At 44.5% G+C, this 21,041-nt stretch overlaps 1 protein-coding gene across 6 annotated transcripts in view; it reads right to left on the bottom strand.

Moving 5' to 3' along the window:
- Znf148 (zinc finger protein 148) overlaps positions 1-13,877 on the bottom strand; it is a 111,969-nt gene extending 98,092 nt beyond the window's left edge. For 2 of the 6 annotated variants that reach the window (XM_060370270.1, XM_060370269.1), the window contains exon 1: positions 13,629-13,862. The gene's annotated coding sequence lies outside the window, so the exon portion shown is untranslated. Of the gene's footprint in view, positions 1-12,754; positions 13,339-13,417; positions 13,473-13,628 lie in introns of those variants that run through there. The other 4 variants (XM_060370271.1, XM_060370274.1, XM_021651533.2 and 1 more) reach the window with 3 other exon arrangements.
- Positions 13,878-21,041: the final 7,164 nt, after the last annotated feature.

Here is a 21,041-nt window from a genome sequence, read left to right as displayed (position 1 = left end):
CTTTCCTAGCCCACGGAGTAAACTTTCATGCATTCGGATGATTTGCTCTCTTGAAGACCACAGAGAAAAACTAAAATTCTATGTACCATACGTGGCCCACCACTCAAGTCTTCACCTCTTTGGCAGAGACACTTAAAGACCTGTCTTAATTTGCACACACGTATGACCACACACAGCATTTCTACACTAGATTCTTGGTTCATGATTCTACACTGGCCTCTGCGTGTGTCAAGTTCACTCCACTTGACCCAAATTTGAGTATTTTCGCTAATTCTACCTTAAAACTTTCTAATATGTTCTCCCTCCTAGTACTGCCTCAAGCCTTTCCTTTAGATACCTCTCCCAACTCCCCATAAAAAAGCTTTCAGTTGCCATCCTCTGCTACAACCTATTACTCCTAAGGAATCTGAACATGTTGATTTCTTTTTTATTTTATGTATTTATAAAGCCAGCTATGCAGAGGCAGATAGACCTCTGTGAGTTCAAGGACAGCCTGGTCTACAAAATAAGTCAAGGAAAGCCAAAGCTACACAAAGAAACCCTATCCCAAAAAAAAAGAAAGAAAGGGGGGGAGGAAGGAGAGAAGAGAAGAGAAGAGAAGAGAAGAGAAGAGAAGAGAAGAGAAGAGAAGAGAAAAGAAGAGAAAAGAAGAGAAAAGAAGAGAAAAGAAGAGAAAAGAAGAGAAAAGAAGAGAAAAGAAGAGAAAAGAAGAGAAAAGAAGAGAAAAGAAGAGAAAAAAGGAAAAGGAAAAGAAAAGGCCAACTATGATGGCCCACACCTTTAATGCTGGTACTCAGGAGGCAAGAGGCAGGTGGATCTGCGAGTCCAAAGCCAGCCTGGTCTACATAGTAAGTTCTAGTATAGCCAGGACTACGTACAGAGACCCTGGCTCAAAAAAAAAAAAAAACAAAAAACATAATAATAAATAAATTTTATTTACTTCTGTATTGGTATTTTGGCTTTGTGTCTATCCGTGTACCACATGCATGCGGTACCCATTGAAAAGAGAGGGTGACAGAGCCCCTAGAACTGGAGTTCCATACCGACACTTGTGAGCCACCATGTGGGTGCTGGCAATCGAACCTGGCTCCTTCAGAAGAGCAGCCAGGGTTCTTAACCACTTAGCCATCTCTTCAACCCCATATATTGCTTCAATTAACACTTAAATTATCAGTCCAAATCATTTTATAACCACCAGTGAGTGCCTTAGCAAATCCAGTAGTAGTGTCAGTTACCAACCCTAGACATGTATTCAAGTCTCTGCTGGTCCTCCTGGCTCTACATCTAGCGCTCCTCTAGATAACCTACCCTCTGTACTTTTATTTGGTTTGTTTTGGTTCTGTTCCTTGGTTTGTTTGTTGAGACTAGGTCTCCTTATGTACTCCTTATGTGTCCCTGAATTCACTGCGTTGGTATCAAATTCACTGCAATCTTCCTACTTCAGGCACTCTAGTACTGGGCCTACAGGTGTGAACCTGACACCTGGCCAATGCCTTAAGACGCCGAAACAGTACTAACTGACCAACGGATTTCAGGTAACAGCACCACAGTCCTCAGTCTCCTTTTATCCCCACTACCATTACTGCCAGACACATCCTCAACACCTCACACTCCGCCACAGCCTTGTAAATGACTTCCAATCACATCTTCATCACACAAGCAAAATGTATTACCACTCCATTCTTAAACCCTCTTCTAACCTCCCCAACCAAAACTCATCAGTGAAAACAATGTCATCAATGGTTGCCCACTATCTTAAGTCTAGTTAAAGCTTCTTTGAGTTCCTCAAATTACAAACTATTCGCCTGCCCAACAATTGAAGAATGGGTAAATACGCTGTGGAACATAGGAGACAGCTCAAGGAATGAAAAAGAACGAATCACAGCTGTATGAAACAGAAATGAATCTCACAGGCGTATTTCGAGCAAAAGAAAACAGACACAGGTATGAGTGTGTTCCTGAGAAGTTCAAGGTCACAAAAAACTGCTGTTACAGCAGAGATTAGAATAATAATTACTGTGGTTTAGAGGAGACACCTTCCTGCTTGGAGGTGACACATCAGGAGCTACAGAAATACAAGAAATGTTAGAAACCTCCTATATATTAAGCTAGATGGTAGCCATGTAAACAGATATGTAGATAAATAAAGATAAGTTTTAAAACATTTTATCCACAGCAGTTGGAAGGCAGAGGCTGGTGGATCTCTGTGAGTAGAAGCCAGCCTAGTCTACAGAGCGAGTTCCACGATAGTCAGGGCTATTATACAGAGAAAACTTGTAAAAACACCCACACCATAAAAAAAACATAATCTCATACCTTTAGAATTAGAGCACTTCACTGGGCCTATTTCAATAAATAAAATGTTTTAAACCATTTTGGTCTGGATTTTGAGCTCTCCCTGCTATTATTTTCTAGTTTTATTTCTTCCCACTCCTCAACACAAACCTTAACTGCAGGTGATTTAAACCACCAACCCCTAAACACACCCAGAATTGTCACTTCTATTACCCTCATCATCTTGCCTATAAAGTCTTACCTATCTTCAAGTTCAAAGCTACACACCAATTCTTCCACAAATCCTGATCAAAGCTGTCAAATAACTTGTCAGAGACAGATGCATATATTTTGTCCCTAGATAAATTCCCGAAGAAAACAGTTCATGCATTCATAAACATAGATGTATCCTTTCACTGTCTACCATAAAACCTTGCACAATGTAAGTGTACAAAGATTCTTGAATAAAGTCTGGCAGTTCATCAAAAACACTCTGTAATCTAATCCCTCCTTCCCATATCCTACCCATTGCTATTTCTAGTTACCACCCATCTCAGTTTACATATTTAATCATACAACAAATAATTAAACCCTTACTACATGAAGGAAACTATCTGCTGTAATGCACCCCACTGTGCTACCCAAAAATATAATCCAAGTTCAGCTGCTGTCATTTGAACGTTTTAGTCACCCAGTCTCTCCACTATGAAATCCCATCCCATCCTCTCATATCTAATCCTAACGCTACCTAACTCAAGCTGCAGTATGAGTCTTCTAACTGGGTCTTCTCACGTCCTACCTTTCTACTACCACACTGCCCCAAGGCCATACAGTATTATCTACTGTCAGATTAAATAAATAAATGTAGGGGCATAACTCAGTGGTAAGGCACTTGCCTAGATAAGGAAAGGAATGGAAAGGAAAGGAGCGGAGCGGAAAGGAAAAAGGAAAGGAAACGGAAAAGGAAGAGGAAAAGGAAAGGAAAGGGGAAAGAAAAGGAAAAGAAAAAGGAAAAGGAAAAAGTCAGTCTGTATAGTTCTTAACTTTCTACTCAAAATCCAATAGCTACACATTAATGATATATGTTAACATACTTCAATGATATACTAACATTTTAAGCAAATCCCCACAACAACCTTAATCAGAAAGGTACAATGATTATCAATTTCTCATGAGAACACAGAAGTTCAGGAAAGAAAATAATTCTCTACAATCATAGAATGAGTAAATCCAGGAGCCGAGACAAAACCCCAGATTCTATTTGCTTACAAGGCACAACAGTCACTTATACCAAATACAAACTACTTACTTGGCTTTCAGTCACCCACATTCTACCCAACCCAAACTAACTCTTCCTGCTTTAAAACATAATACACGCTACTCATGAATTAATTAAACTACAAGTTGTGGTTATTTAGAAACTCATGAAACCCATTGTATGCATGATAATCAGGTTCCTATCCCAAACCCCTAAGCCAGTTTTATTTTTGTTTGGGGAAGGGAGGCATTTTTTCTGGATAGAGTGGCACATGCCTTTCATCACAGCACTCAGGAAGCAGAGGCAAGTGAGTCTCTGAATCAAGGCCTCATCTACATAGTAAGCCAAGGCTATAATAGTAAGACCCCATCTTTTTAAAAAGGGAGGTGGGGTGCTAGAGGGATGGCTTAGTAGTTAAGAGCATAGGCTGTTCTTCTAAATGACCTAGATTTGATGCCCAGCACCCACATGGCAGCTCCCAACTGTGTGACTCCAGTCCCAGGGCGCCCAGTGCTGGTCTCCAGAGGTACTGCACGCACGTGGTGCAGACACGCATGCAGACAAAAAAATGCCATATGCACAAAACAACAAAATATTTTTTTAAAAAAAGAAACATAAGAATATCCAACTTAGCAAAGATGGCTGTGTTGTGAATTTTTGTTTTACATATACACGACCATACACACATGTACTAGCTGAGATACGCGTGTATTTCTTACTGTGGTCATCATTTAAATACTACACCATTCCCCACAGATCTGGGATGTCTCATCTCCAATCCCTCCAACTAAAATGTTCTTTTTAGATTACTTCATGTATTTATATCTCCCCTGCTCCTGCTCCTCCTCAGATAGTCCAGACTGACTTTGAACTCCTGGGCCGAACTCGCCTAGAAAGCTGTATCCTCCGGCCCCTGCCTCTAAGTGCTAGCATTACCGATCTGCACCATTACACCAGGCTTTAAAATTCCACTTCTGTGGCATGGCAATGCGACCCAGGTTCTTCCCTGCTCAAACACATTCTTACAACCTCAGTGGCGGTGAAAATTTCTTATGGTACACCGCGCTGTTTACAGCACACTTGTGATCGCTGTTTATGTGTGCGCAAGCCTCGCTCCCCGAGAATATAACTCCCAAAGGGTTCATTCTTAATGACATCTAACAATGCTTTTATGTGACAAGGCTTTTTAATGTAACTGATCTGTTAATAAAAATCCAACTGATTTTCTGAAATCCTCCTCTGTAAATTATACACATAATTTCTGGTACACTCCACACTTCTGTGAAGTCTCACCCGTCAAGCAGTCTTGCCATCTTCCTCCTCAAAACAGCCCTTTCAAACAATCCCCTTTACCGGCCTCCCATCTTCCCCATCCCCACTTCTCACTGGACAGAACTTACAATCATTTTCTTTAAGAACCGCTTTCCTCCCCAGTCTGATTCCCTTCTACTTTAGTTCTCAATCTTCCTTTTGGAAGCAGGAGGTGAGTAGGTAGCTTTCCACACAGCTTCTCCCTCTGTCGTCCTCGATGGCCAGGAACTTGCTATGCAGACAGAGCTACCCCTTAACTTGCAGCAATCCTCCTGCTCCTGTGTGTTAGAATTGCAGGCATGAGCCCCAGCCATGCCTGACCAACTTTATACTTTATACACCCAGGGCACACATGCCCTTAGCTCCATCTGTCCCATCTGCAATTCAGACAGGCTCTGAGGAAAGTGTGCAGGGAACTGTCAGGGTAATCAGCCTGAGTTGACTCATGCTCTTCTTCACTCACTATCCAAAGAATCTGCAAGGTAGACTCAGAAAATAACAAACTAAAGGTTGCACTAGACAAAAGATGGAACAGACCCACAGACGTTGCATGGGGACTTAAAAATCTACCCAACATAAGCTAATTCAGTAGAAAACAAATGAGTAGAAACTGCTAAATGAAAGCAGGGAGAGAGCAGTCAAGTAGATCCAGATGGTAAGCTCACTCTATGGCTGCCCAAGAAGCCTGGAGCCCTCTGGTTCCTCACTGAAATCCGTTAGGGACTCTCTCTCAAGCATCTCAACATCATCCTCTTCCATCCTTCCCCAATACTATTAACAAATGGTCCTAATACTCTCCAATGCTACTGACAGTCTTCAAAATGCCTTTATCCAGCCAGGCTAGGTGGTGCACACCTTTGATCCCAGCGACTCAGGAGGCAGAGGCAGGTGGAGCTCTGTGAGTTCAAGGTTAGCCTGGTCTACACAGAGTTCTAGGACAGCTAGAGATACACAGTGAGACTGACTCAAGTAGCACAAAACAAAACAAAGCTTCCCCTTAATTTTTTTATTCATTCCGCCCATCCAGCCATCTGATCTGCTCAACTAACACTTATGAGTGTCTAATGGTAAGGTGGTCACCACTATCCAAAAAATTTCCAACTTCCTCTTTGAGGAAGTTAGTAAGTCAACCAGGAAAATCAATTCAAACACCTTTGACTAACTGAATTATACATAAACTATTTTCTGTTTTCTCTACTTGATATTGACTGGTCTGTAGCACTTCCAAAAATCAAAACTTCTGGAGTAAAAAAGACTTGTCAGGAGCTAGTAAGATGGCCCATCAGGCAGTGACACTGGACAACAAGCCTGACGCCCTGACTTTGATCTCTGGGACGCACAGGGTGGAAGAAGAAAATAGACTGTCACGAGTTGTCCTCTGCCCTCCACGTGCACACAATAAACAAATGTAAAATGTTTTTTAAAAGACAACAATGAGGGTACTATACGAAGATATTATACTTTGTACTACTTTTAAATGTACCACCCTGAGCCGGGCACAGTGGCGCACCCCTGTAATCCCAGCACTCAGGGTGGCAGAGGCACGCAGATCTCTGTGAGTTCAAGGTCAGGCTGGTCTACAGAGCAAGTCCAGGATAGCCAGGGCTACACAGAGAAACCCTGTCTGAAGAAAAAAAAAAAAGTACCCTCCTGAAAGAATTATGTACTCATAAGGACAACATCTCAGGTATACTAAAAAACCCTCCTACAACAGCTCACAGGAGACACTCAGTAATAGTTGTATAAAGTGATGCTAAAGTTTCAAAGGTAACTCAAGTAGGATTTTCTGAACACTATCATGAAATGTTAAAAGTCTCATCTGAAGATATTTATATTTTAAAAGATCAGCTTCAGTGAGACAGCTCAGCTGGTAAAGGCACCTGCTGCCAGGCCCCAGCCTGAGTTCAATCCCTGGGACCTACAAGGTTGGAGAGAACCAACTCCTACTGGCTGTCCCATGACCTCCACATGCCCTGTGGCATGTGTGTCCATGCACACATCAAAATAAATATTTTTTAAATGCAAAAGTCAATTTCCTGAAATCTTAGTAAACTGTTCCACAACTGTTATTGTGTCACCTCAAAGAGGGGGAAAAAAACTTACCTTTCTTTTTTTTAATTTTTCTCAAAAGGAAATTAAATCAAATTATATGAGACTTGGGGGAAAGAGGGACATAGTCTTATACTGCAGCTATGACTGACTCAGGACTCATTTTCCTGCCTCACCTTCCACCTCTTAGAGTACTAGAATTATAAACTTGTGTCATCACGCCTGGTAAATCAGATTCTTCTTGTGATTTGTTCTGGTATGTGTGAGTTTGTGTGTAAGTGTGGTGTATGCACCCATGTGTAAACAGGCATGTCCCTGGAGGTCAGAGAAGGACATCTGGTGTCCTGCTCTCTGCCTCATTCCCATGAGTCAAGGTCTCTCAGCGACTCTGCCACTGCTTAGCTGTTGCTGTCTCTGCCCACTCCCAGTCCCCACACCTTACACACAGTGCTGAGGTTACAAGCAATCACTGCAACCGCTCTAGCCTTTCTATGGGTCGTGTAGATTTAAGTGCAGGTTGTCCTCAGGCTTGCTCAGCAGGCGTTTGTACCCTGACAAATCTCCCTAACTTAAAACAGCTAGAGATAACAAAACACAAAGTGCTGGGCAGAGGTGGTGCACATCTTTTGTCTCTGCACTCAGGAGGCAGAGGCAGGTGGATCTCTGAGTTCAAGACCAGCCTGGTCTACAGAGTGAGTTCCAGCACAGCCAAGGCTTACACATAGAAACCCTGTCTCAAAAAACCAAAAGAAGAAGGAGGAGGAGAAAGAAGAGAAAAACCAGTGCCCTTCTCCAGATCAGATTAAACCACCCTCAAATTAGAAGAGGCCCTTTGATCTCACCCCTTCAATGTTTATGCAGGATTACAGCTCCAATCTAATCCATCTTCTTCCACAAATATGGAATCTCCAATTAAATACCCCTTTTGTCCTCCATGCTGTCAAAATCACATAACCACAGACACACACTTATGTTGGTGTTCAATGAGACAGAGTCTTGCTATGTAACCCTCTCTGGCCTGTAACTCCCTGTATGAACCAGGATGGACTGAAACTTACAGCGATCCTCCTGCCTCTGCCTCCTGAGTGCTATGACTAAAAGCATGCACCAAAACCACTAAACTATATACTCCCGTCTATAACGCTCCTACCCAGTCAGTAATTTCATGAAATGTCATGATTATTACTAACTCAATAATAGATTCTAGCAATCATTCAACAGGTATTTACTAAAAACGAAACTGTTCAGTTTCCCAAAGATTAAATAAAGTCTCAGTTCTAGAACAGGTTACAACCTAGTTAGCATTTTCAAAGAGAAGAGGGAGAAAATTGTTATAAATGAATATGCAAATGGATACAGCTAGCTCAGTGGCAGAATCCTTGACTAACATGCACAAGATCCTAGATGTAATCTGCAAAAAATAATAATAATAATAATAATAATAACTTAAAGCGAATAATGCACATAAGAAAATAGAAGATTCTCCAGGCAGTGGTGGCACACACAGAGGCAGGCAGACCTTTATGAGTTCGAAGTCAGCCTGGTCTATAGAGCGAGTTCCAGGACAGGCAGAGAAACTCTGTCTCAAAAAAAAAGAAAAGAAAATAGAAGATTCAATATTTACACCTACATGTGAAAGAAATCTTGACATTAATAGTAAGAGAAGCGGGGGCGTAGTGTTGCACACCTTCGATCCCAGAACTCAGGAGGCAGTCAGGCGGATCTCTGCAAGTTTGAGGTCAGCCTGGTCGACAAAGTGAGTTCCAGGACAGTCAAGGAGGTTATATAGTGAAACGCTGTCTTGGGTTACAAAAAAAAAAAAAAAAAGGTAAGAAAAGCACAGTTAAACCAGATTTCCTGAAGTAACGAGAAGAGTGTCCTCTCACTCCCCATGCCCATGGTGGTGGCCTGCACGCCATACACAAAGTTTTGAAAACACTAACTCCATTCTCTCTATTATTTATTATCTATTCTGTGTGTGAGCATGCACACACATGGGCCACTTGCATGTAGAGGTCAGTGGACAATGTGCAGAAGTCAACCATCTCCTTCCATGTGGGTCCCAGGAATTGAACTCAGGTTATCAGATTTGGCAGCAAACTTTCACCAGGTGAGCAATGTGCCAACCCTAATGACTCCATTCTTCTAAATGAGCAGCACAGATTTGTCCATCAAATGTCCCCACCAATCCATTACTTAATAAAAATATAAGAGTTATAGCAAGGGCCAGGGAAGTGGTTCAGTGGGGAAAGGACTTTGTTGCAAAGCCTGGTGACCCAAGTTGGGCTGAACGGACCGCAGAGTAGAACTGACTCACTCAAGGCGTCCTCCACACTTGTACCATGGTGCATGTGCACACACGCACAACAAACAAATGCAATTAAAAAAAATTTACAGCCGGGCATGGTGGTATGGGCCTGTAACCAAAGGCTGAAGCAGAGAGATTCCAAGACTTAGGCAATCCTGGACAACTCAGCAAGTTCCAGGCCAGTCTGCTCCAGATGGAATGAAAGAGTGAGTGAGTGAGTGAGTGAGTGAGTGAGTGAGTGAATGAATGAACACCTCAGACACCTGAAATCTCAGACACCTGAAATGAACATTAAGAGGTCATTTTAACACATTGCCACATTTCATCAAATAAAACTCTCCAGAGAACTGTCAAAAAATTACTGTAATGCCAAGATGAACAAGCAATTACTACATTCAAGCAAGTCCTCATCTCTAGCCACCACATCTAATGCTGCAAAAACCCTGTTCCTACAAGTCTTGCTTGGGGTCCAAGCCTCCCTTTCTCATTTCACCCTATACTTCTTACTACTTTAACAAAGCCCTCTTTAAAGTCAGAAGTTTAAAGCTTCTTCTAACACAGCAGGAAGTCAAGAGATACAACCTAAAGTAGATGGTTTAAAGCCTGTAAGTTGAGTTTTTAAGCCTCTAAAACTCAAGGCTTCGGTAGGGCCAGCAAGATGGTTCAGTGAGTAAATGTGCTTTGCTGCTTAATGTTAGCCTGATGACCTAAATTCAATGCCTGGAGCCCACATAAAGGTGAAGGAGAAAAGCTCCTTTCTTAAAGTTACCTATCCTCTGGCCTCCACACTCAGCCACCTTGCTGCACATGTGCCCACACACATGCAATAATACTTTTTTAATTTCAATAAAAATTAAATTTAGAAATTAAAATTTTAATATCAACATTTAAGCTCATCATTTGAAAAGCAGAAGGCATCTAATAAACAAAAATAACTAAAAATCAGAATGGGGGACGAAAAAGTGAAAATATGTCAATGACACTCATTCATTTCGGGCAGGAAAAGCTGACTTCTGTACTCATTATCCAAAGTGATGATGTCATTTTGGTTAAGAGAGAAATGATGGAGCAGAGCACGGTGGCATACATCTATAATCCTAGCACCTGGCAAGATGAGGCAGGAGGAGTCTGAAGCCTCCCTGGGCTATAGAAACCAACAGAAAGAAATGATATACGCCTACTAACTACTTGGGAGAGCTGGAGAAAAACATGAACTGCAAAAAAAGAACAAAAAAATCAATGCGTAGAAGTAGCAGCCTGTGCTAGAGGACAAATGTGGGGGAGAACATACGACAAGGTAGCAGAGAGATCAGCATGATTAAAGTGCATATGTACATGTACGAGGACACCATAAGGTGCCCTATTATTTTGCATTAAGTATGTTTATTTTCTTAAGGTAGAAGGTGAGACTAAGGCTAAGAAAAAACTGTGGGCTGGAGTTGTAGCTCAGCTGGTAATGCTCACCCAGCATGCAAAAAGTCCTGGGTTCCGTCAGGCTTTTAATCCCTCATTGGGGGCGGTCCTGACTTCAGTTCTCAGCACTGCATAAACTAGATGTGAAACTCACACCTGTGATGCCAGAATCAAGGAGGCAAAAGGTTCAGAAAATCAAGGTCATCTTCCCTGCATACTTCAGAGGCCAGCCAGAAACCCCTGTCCCCAAAACAACAAAGAAGTAAACTGGAGGTGGTGGAGCATACCTTTAATCTGAGCACCTGGGAGGCGGAGGCAGGCGGGTCTCTGTTGAATTTTAAACCGGGGTTCCATGCTGAGACCTTGTCTCAGAAAAGGGAGAGGGGGCTAGGGGACAGAGCAGGCAGCACTGTCTCGACAGCAAAACTTCACTGGACAGAGATTGTTTTTCATTGTTAATCCCCTTAGAACAGTTTTCAAATCACATGCATACTCGTATCATTTGCATGAAGCAACATACCTTCCTTAGGTGCTCTGTAGTAAAAGAACAAACAATATTCAGTGCTAGTACACGGGAGGAAAGCTGAGCCTCTCACCACACCGTGCCGACTATAAAAATGGGTGCATCCTATCAAGTAAGCACTTTTTAAAAGTGTGACCAACTCGGGTTGAAGAAAAAGCTAATCAGTTAAGAGCGCTTCCTGCTCTTCCAACAGACCCAAGTTCAGTCCCCAGCACCCATGTCAGGCAGTTCAATATTTCCTGTGGCGACAGCTCCAGGGTGTCCAACATTCTCTCCTTGGGCACCTGCACACCCATTGCACACGTTCACACAGACAAACACACACACATAAAAATAAAATATTTGAAATGAGAAAATCTAAATGCACTGACAGGAAATTTTCCAAGTTTTATTTTTTTTTAAATATAAACTCCGACTGTTTATATAAGAAAATTTGTTAATGAAAGAAATCTCCCCACCTTAAATAATATCTTGGCTAAAGAAATAAAATTCTTGCTATGACTGAATGACAACTGAGTTCCCTTCAATTTCCCAAATATCACCCCATCTTCCCCAGTTATCTCTTTTCCTTCAACTTCCATAAAAAAGTCACATTTAACACATTTCTCTTCAGTTGAAGTAATATTACAACATATTATGTATGTAATTTCTCTTAATAACAAAAGGTGAATACCATCCAAGTAAATTTCAAGACCACTGTCCTAGACCAGCAGTGATGCATGCATTTAAGGAGGCAGAGGTAGGTGGATCTCAGAGTTCAAGGCTAGCCTGGTGTACAGAGCAAGTTCCAGGACAGCCAGAACTACAAAAAGAAACCCTGTCTCCAAAACAAAACAAAACAAAACAAGACAAGACATTGTCCTCAACCGTGTTCCTTCTTGAAAAATCAGGTCTAATGTGAACTAAGTAAATGCAACAGAAAGAACTTCATTTCCTGACAGAGAGATGCTAACAGTCCCTCCTGATCGGACCTATATTCATCCTGTCACATAGGGTTTCCTAAGGCGTCATGATAACCACTCCCGACCTCCTTACGACCTAAGGTGAACGCAGATATTCCAGAGAGCCTCCATTCTGCATGCCTACATTTTGCTGGCAAATGCTATTTTCTTCAATAACATCATGCCCTGGTGACAGAGTGCATCCGAAATTGTGAATGGAAAAGGATCTCCCGCCAATCCGAGATATAGAACTGATTCAACTAGACTCCGTTAGGCTAGAAATAAAGCCTCCAAAAACGGGACTACAACGCCCCAACTCTCAACGTGGTCAATTATAATCTTGGGTCCTGCAGCCTAGGCTGACATACGGCACCAGCTCTTCTGAAACCATGTAAGCTAGGCAGTGAAGAAGAAAACCACCAGGCCGAGTTAATTCCTACTCCAGCGTCTGCCAGGGCGATGTTCATCCAGCCTCCGGTGACTATACTCCAAATCTGCTAACATTCTAACATTCTAACATTCTCTGTGGCCTCAAGAATCCCCATAGGCCAGGCGGTTTCTCAAGGTCTCTCCAAGATTTTCAGTTCACTAGTGCGGCACTAAAATGTCTCAAACCAATCTACAGGCTAAGTGACTAATTCTCAATGACCCCAACCACAGCGGGGACCCACACTTACCGGATGTCATCTACCGAAGAGCCCAAACAGGTTCCGAACTAGGCCACTCTGGCCCATCTGGAATAACTCTTTAGACCTTGGGCCAGCATTTGATAATTATGCTACATCTGTCTATTCTATTATGCATTCCCTGCATCTTCTCCAATATTTAGCACTCCTCTGGCTTCAAACGCGTCTCTCTTCTATCTGCAGAAACTACTCTAGCCTTCTTTTCCCTGCCTTGGAAACGCGTCGGTTCTTTCCATAATGAAACACCTAACAGAGCTGCACAATGAACACCCCCAGAATCCTCAAGACTGCTCCACAGCCACCCCCGGCATTCCTCCACCTCTCCGGCATCTTCCCCACGGCCCCTTTCTCCCCTTTCGCACTCCCACTCTGCTTCCTGCAAGCAATCCCCTTTCTCCAGCCCCTGCCCTTCCCTGCAGCCAAAGAGCACACCGAGGCAGCAGCGGCGACCGAGGCCTGCGGTGCATAAAGCACTGCACCAAGACGGCGGAGAGCTTCGGGGTCTGGCTGGCCTCCTCGCCCACAGCCTGGCACCCCGAGGCCTCCCCGTGAGCATCCCGTCTCCTTCCTACCCGACACCGGCCGCAGGCCTCGGAGGCCGCCCGCTCGCCTCCGCCGCCCCCGTCATTCTCCGTTCTCCAAGCCCCGACCCACCATCCTCGCACCGCTTCCTCGCGTCCCCCAAGCCCCGCGCTCCCGCGGCCTGCACCCGCCGCCGCCGCCGCCGCCTCCCGGGCCGCCCCCCCACCCCGGGCTGGCCCGCCGCTCCCGCGGGTCAGGCCGTCGCCGCCGCGCTCCCCACCGCGCGCCGCCCCCTCCCCTCCCCCGCCCTCCCGGGCCCGGGCCTGCCAGGCCGAGCGTTTACCGCGGGCTGGCGCCGAGGCGCGCGGTCACTGACTGCAGACGGCGGCGACTCCGACCTTCCCACGGGCCCGGCGAGGAGGGCGAGGGGGAGGGGAGAGAACTTTTGCTGTGGCAGCTCCGGCGACAGCTCCCACCCCTGCGCCTTTCTCCTCTTCCTCCCCCTCCTCCTCCTCCTCTTCCTCCTTCTCTTCCTCCTCCCAGAGCAGTCGAGAGGCAGACATGGCGCGGCTAGAGCGCCGCCGCGGTCGCCGCCGCTGCCGGCGCAGTGCATTGTGGGAAGCCCCGCACTCAGGAAGCGCTCCGGGCCGCCCGCCCTCGCCTGGCTGGCTGCAAGACCCAGCGTGGCTTCGATTCCGGCGCTTGCGTGTCAGCGGCGCAGCGTGTCCAGGGAAGCTGGCCCCGCGCCGCGGGTGCCCCTGATGGGCCTGGAAGGAAGACGCTTTGAAATAGATGGGAGCTGAGAAAGCTCCTGGGAGGAACGTCCTCCCTTTGAGGCTGAGTGCGTGCTTGGCGCCCCGGGAAGTGAGAAACGGGGATTGATGGCTGTCCAGGCCCTGGGAAGTGGAAAGGGGCGGGAACGTAGAGGAAAGGTTTAGCCGGGATTTCTAGGATCTTTTATCCTCTTACCTAGCCTCGCCTCTGCGACCCTAAGTGTCACCTTTTCCAGAAGGTGCAGCACTGCACCCTCGAAACTTGGAAAGCTTTGTTGGTGTGTGCAAAACTTGATGCAGGATGTGGGCACCTAGAAAAAGCAAGAAGAGATCCCAGTCAGGACTTATTTGGGCCCAAACCTCGGCCTGCATGCCAACAAAGACTTGGTTATGATCTATACAGACGCAAGATTGCTTAGCTGTCCAGTTTTTTTGCAGTCCCTTTAGTGACCTTCACTAAGTCATGGCCTTCCTTGAGAGTACCGTCACTTAACCAACCTCAAGGCCCTGCGTTGCCTATAGCAGGGCTTACAATTACTCACCTTTGTATCCACACACTAGTACAAGGTCAGCGAGGTAACCTAAAATGTTCAGTGAATGCTGAACGGTTATCTGGAACTCTGCGTGAGATGGAGCACCGTCATTATGATTTGTTCATCACAACCTCAAGGCTTTATTTAGCACCTCTCGGCAATACTTAAACATAACCTTTGAGGTGAGAGGGAAGGGACATTAAAGTAGCTACATAACCATTTCTGGAATTCTCTCCTTGTCCACACCCACCTCCCCACCCCTGAGTGTTCATTTGAATAGCGCTTTTGGCTAACCTCCAACCTCCCGCATTAATGCGCTTGCAATGACACTGAATTAGATTACTGTCTGCAAGGTTAATATTCCCCCAGGCGTTAACCTTAGTCAGTCGGGATGAACGTTTGAAATAGCTGAGGCCCAGAAGTTCAGCTGAATTCAAACACAGTTAACCAAGAAAAGCGAGGATGAGCCAACAGTTTCACAATAAACTACATGAGCCTTCTCCACTAAAAAAAATATATATATATATAAATTTTAATAAGATGACAGTGCATATTCTGAATGCTAATTGTAACCAAACAGCGATACAAGCTAAAGAGAGGGACAGTTATCTGGAGGACAGCCTTCTGGCAACTTGTAGCAACTGCAGTGGCATCAAATTCAGATGTAAAAAACCTCGGGCAGCAAAGAAGCCAACTTTCAGTTTTAAGCTGTGCAGAAGCTAATAACGAGAGAGAACTGAAAGCCTAGGGTTACACCCACTGGACTAAGGTGGCTGGGGTTGCCACTACTAAAACATCGAATTCTTTCTGAAAATAATTAAAAGACAATGAAGAACCGGGTGGGGTGTTGCAGGCCTGTGATCCCAGCATAGGCAGAGGCAGGCAGAGATCTGTGAGTTCAAGGCCAGCCTGGTCTACAAATCAAGTCCAGGACAGCCAGGGCTACACAGAGAAACCCTGTCTCAAAAAACCAAAAGAGAGAGAGAGAGAGAGAGAGGAACAATGAAGAACAACCATCTAAAATGGGCAGATTGAAGAAGACTACAGACCATGACAGTCTCCAAAGTAATAAACCTAGAAATACTTCCGGCCCATTTGTTTTCCATACCGCGCCGTTGCTTACCTTTCCAATGCCAGTTTTAATCACTCAGCTTGCTTCCTTTCCATCTTCCTTTTTTTTTTTTTTTTTGGTTGGTTGGTTTTTTGTTTTTGTTTTTTTGAGACAGGATTTCTCTGGGTAGCCCTGGCTGTACCGGAACTCAATCTGTAGACCATGCTGGCCTCCAACTCAGAGATCACCTCCCTCTGCCTCCCATGTGCTGGGATGAATGGCATGTACCACCACCACCCAGCAATAAATAGCATTTTAAAAATAACTGTAGACTGTTAAGTTACAAATACAGGCTGGGTGCGGTGGCTCACAAGCCTGCAATCCCAGCACTCAGGGAGGCAGAGGCAGGCAGATCTCTGTGAGTTCAAGGCCAGCCTGGTCTACAAAGTGAGTCCAGGACAGCCAGGGCTACATAAAGAAACCCTGTCTGGAAAAACAAAACAACAAAAAGTTACAAATACAGTGCAAAACAGCCACTTATTTCTTCACCCAGCTTTTCCCAATGGTATGACATAAGACTATAAAAAGACATCTAGCACCTGTGGGTACTTGTACCTAGATGCAGAGCCTTTGTGTTTCATATAATTTGCCACACATGTTAAGTGTTCATTTGTTTTTATTGCTGAGTAGTGTTCTTACTGTGTGGCTATGCCAGAGCCCATTCATCTCTTCCCCATGTACATACAAGTTGTTTCTAGCTTATTTGATATTGCTTAAGAGCTGCTGTGATCGTTGTTACACAGGGTTTGATTTTGCTTAATGGTTGGTTCTTAGCAGTGGGGGGAGGGGGTTAACCCCTGGGCCTTACATGTACTAGGAACAAACTGTACTACCGAGCTACATCCCCTGTCTGTGTATGTAGGTCTCTCTGTAAACTTAAGCTTCCCTTTATCTGGTATAAATGCCCAAAAGTATGACTGATGTGCCATATGATACATGCATTCTTTTTCCTTCTTTCTTTTTTTTATAATTTATTTTTATTTTATGTGCATTGGTGTTTTGCATGTATGTCTGTGTGAATTATCAGATCCTGGGGTTATAGACAGTTATGAGCTGCCATGTGGGTGCTGAGAATTGAACTTGGGTCCTCTGGAAGAATAGTCAGTGCTGTGCTCTTAACTGCTGAGTCATCGCTCTAGCCCTTCCTTCCTTCCTTCCTTCCTTTCTTCCTTCCTTCCTCCCCTCCCTCTCTCCCTCCCTCTTTTTCTTTCTTCCTTTCTTTCTTTTCTTTTCTTTTCTTTTCTTTCCTTTTCTTTGAGACAGGTTTTTAGTATTTAGCCCTGGCTGTCCTAGAATTTGCTGTGTATATTAGGCTGTGCTTGAACTCACACAGTTCTTCCCTTCCTGTACTTCCTGTGGGCTGGGATTAAAGGGGAGGGCCATCACCCTCAGCAGCATACTTTTCTTAAAGTCCTATACTGAGTTCGGGGGTATAGCTCAGTTGGTAGAATGTTTGCCTATCTTTATGCAAAGCCTTGGTTTCCATCCCAAGCACCTCATAAAACCGGGCCTGGTGGCCATGCCTCTATTCCCAGCACTGAGCAGGTGGAGGCAGGAGGATCAGAACTTCAGTGCCATCCTCAACTATATAGTGAGCCCAAGGCCATTCTAGGATATATGAGAGCCTGTTAAAGAAAAGAGGAAAAGAAGGAGAGAGGGAGGAAAAGAAAGAAACCATTATACTATGTTCCTAAGTGAGTCTATCATTTAAGATAATTTTATTACATTTATTTATTTGGGTGGGTGGGTGGGGTACATGCCACTTCAAATGTATGAACATCAGAGGACAACTTGCTGGGGTTAATTCCCTCCCTCCACTGTGTGGGTCTAGGTCGTCATGCCTTTGGCCACTGAGATATCTCAGCCCTGGTTCTGACATTTCCCATCCAGGGGTAACGTGTGAGAAGTCCTGTCATTCCCGATCCTTGCTGGCATTCTCAAGTAAGTGGTGTAAAGGAATATTATTTTAGTTTAGTTCTCTTCCTTTAAAAACAAAAGTAAAGGGGCTGGAGAGATGGCTCAGGTTAAGAGCACTGACTGCTCTTCCAGAGGACCTGGGTTCAATTCCTAGCACCCACATGACAGCTTACAACTGTAACTCCAAGATCTGACACCCACAGGCATACATGCAAACAAGACACTGATGCAAATAAAATAATTTAAGAAAAAAAAAAAAAAACACAAAGGCAGACTGCTGAGAGGACCACGCTTTCCTGACTCCCGATTTCACTCTTGGGCTTGCAAAAGTACACAGACTCCTTTAGTGGAACGATTTCATGACAGGGAAACAACTGGTAGGAAGTCTCCTAAAGTAGCATAGTTTGTGTCTTCCAGCTTTTTAATTTCCCTCTCCTATCTCTGCGCACGAGGGGTGGGGTGCAGTTCGTGCCATGTCAGATGTCAGTCTCTCTTCCCGCCTTTATGTGGATCCCAGAGATGGAACTCCGATCACCAAGCTTGCATGGCAAACACCTTTACCCACTGAGCCATCTTGCCAGCTCTTGACTCTTGTTGAGATGGCGCTGGGATCTTTCTCTTCAATGGATCTGGCAATTACTCTTGCGACACAGTTGGTATTCAGGTATTCAGGAGCCACAGGTAGTGAACGGACGTGCAACAAGCCAAGCAGGTGAGGCAAAGTGAGTGAAGCAGAAGAGGAAGCAACTGATAGTGAAAGGGACTGAAGAGACAGCATGCGCCAACTAATCTAAAGGTCACAGTCGATCGGTACCAGCTGACAGTTTCCAGGTTAGGAACATGAAAATGAGGAAAGAAGAGAAATCGGGAATCTTAAATTGAGGGTGAATTAGTAACTGTTTTTAATGAATTTATCATTATTTTATGTGCTTTAATGTTTTGCCTGTGTGGGGGGTGTCAGATCTCCTGGAACTGGAGTTACAGACAGCTGTGAGCTGCCATGTCAGTACTGGGAATTGAACCTAGGTCCTCTGAAAAAGCAGCTAGTGCTTCTCCAGCACACACACACACACACACACTTTGTTTTTTAAGTCTCTTGTAGCCCAGGCTGGCTTAAAACTTGCTGTGTAACTGGACTGGCCTGGAACTTCTGATCCTCCCACCTCCACCTCCCAAGCTAGGTTAACAGATATGCACCAACATACTGAGCATTTGTTTGTTTGTTTGTTTACAAAACCCAAACTGGCCAAGAGCTTTTGTTCCACTTCTGGAAAAATACAAAAACATGTCAGACAAAATATGTCTGTGGGCCAGATTGAGCGTACACCAATGTTCCCCGTTCTGGGTTCTAGTGTGGCCCAGCCCACAGAAGGCTGGATGGAACTGCAGCTCCTGTGGAGGACTGCAGAACCTCCCCCAGTCCCTTCCAGACTCCACCTCTCTGGAATGTATGCTCTTAGGTCTTGATCCCCTGGCTTCTTTCCCGGAGCAGTGTACTATCCCATTCCCCGAAGGCTGCTTCTCCAGGGCCTCAGATCCTCCTGAACTGTCTTCTAAGCTTTCTGGGACCCAGGCTCAGGACTGTATAACTGGCTACTTCTCCACCCACGTGGCTGCCTGACAGGGCATTTGTCAGGGCTAGTTCCACCTGGCATTAGAAACTTGGCTTCTTTTGCAGAGCATGGAAATCAAGGCCTTATCAGAAACTGGGCCATAGGAGCCTCCTCCACTAAACTTTGTCAGTCCCACTAGCTTGTCCTGATCCTGAGAGCCCTGGTTACCTGGGTCACCAGCTTCAGATCCAAAGGGCATTTCCAGGTCAGTGCAATACAGTCAGCCTCCAGGTCTGTCAATGCTATCTATATAAGTGGATTCAGTCAACTAGAAATGAAAACTACATTTGGGGAAAACACTACCTACATCGCCGTATGTATAAATGTTCTTCCTTTGTCTTTATTCTAACGCAAACACTACAGTAAAAGCACTTACGTTGTATGAGGTATTAGAAGAAACCAGAGCTAAATTCAAGTGCTATTATGTATACAGAACTTGAGCATGCACAGATTTTGGTATCTGTAGAGTTCTAGAACACACCCACAGAGAGAGACTAAGAAATGTGCATCCTGCCTCTAAAATTGATTGAATGGCCTACTCTCTCCTACTCAAAATCCAGAGCATAGGTCAGTTCTTGAGTCCTGCACAGTAGAAAGCACACAGCCTGCTCAGCATCCAGGACAGCAGCCCAGGGGTGTCATCACAGACACCCCTGGCCCCTCTAAATTCAACCATCAATCAGGAACACACAACAGGTTTGCCCACAGGTCAGTCTGGTGGGGTCATTTTCTCAATTGAAGTTCCTTCTTCCAAAATCACTCTGACTTATGTCAAGTTGACAGAAAACTAGCCAACACACAAGAGAAAAGTCAAGATAGGCAAGAATGAATGAATGAATGAATGAAAATGAAGCCTTAGGCCAGGCTGGTATTAACCAAAAGGTGTAGGGAGCAGTAGAAGAAGGATATTCTCCCTTAGGACCTCACGGTTACACTAGGGTAAAATCCTCCTGTGTTGAAATCCTGACTCTACCACTTAGTGGCTGTACAGTGGGCCTTTCCTGACTCCTCTGTGCTATTGTGTACCCTGACTTACAAAATTACAAAATTCCTTAAAAGGCTATTGAGAGTATTAAATGTTAATGCATGTAAGTATTTAGAATAATATGGTTACGTAGTTGGAGGCCAAATATGTTGTTGGTGTTATTATTAAGGACATAGCAGGCCACTGTGGGCATGGGGAGGCAGAGGCAAATGGATCTGAGTTCAAGGGCAGCCTGGTCTACAGAGAGAGTTCCAGGACAGTCAGGGCTACACAAAAAACCCTGCCTTGAAAAAAACAAAACAAACAAACAAACGAAAAAACAAACAAAAATAACAGGTCAAATTTCCTAAAACTAAATTTTATAAATTCAGTTGGGAAAAAAGTTCTTGCAAGTAGATAGGGGTGAGAGAAAAGACAAAAACTATACAGGTGTCTCCCCAACACCACAAAAAGAACACGAGAAATATGCTTTGGGTGAGAAAATATGCAGGATGTTTAGCATGGAAGTCATACTTGGAGGTAAGGGCAGAATAAACAGTGAAGCTGCAGGAAAAAAATATAGAACAGTTTTCAGAGGTTTCCTGTGCATGCTCTTTGGCTGAACACTTTGGTAAGGCTGATGAAGTTGGCCTATCACAAAGTTACTTGCTATGGTGGGGCAGCATAGCGGTGCACATCTTTAATCACTTGAGAGGCCAAGGCAGATGAATCTCTGAGTTTGAGGCCAGCCTGTCTAGATAGAAAGTTCCAGCCCAGCCTAGGGCTACCTAGTGAGACGCTGTCAGGAAGGAAGGAAGGAAAGACTTAGTACCTGCTAAGGGCTT

Source organism: Meriones unguiculatus, chromosome 17, assembly GCF_030254825.1.
Source record: "Meriones unguiculatus strain TT.TT164.6M chromosome 17, Bangor_MerUng_6.1, whole genome shotgun sequence".
In the NCBI taxonomy this organism is placed as follows: Eukaryota; Metazoa; Chordata; class Mammalia; order Rodentia; family Muridae; genus Meriones; species Meriones unguiculatus.
Note: the sequence above shows the minus strand (reverse complement) of the source record. Positions and strands in the feature narration are given on the sequence as shown.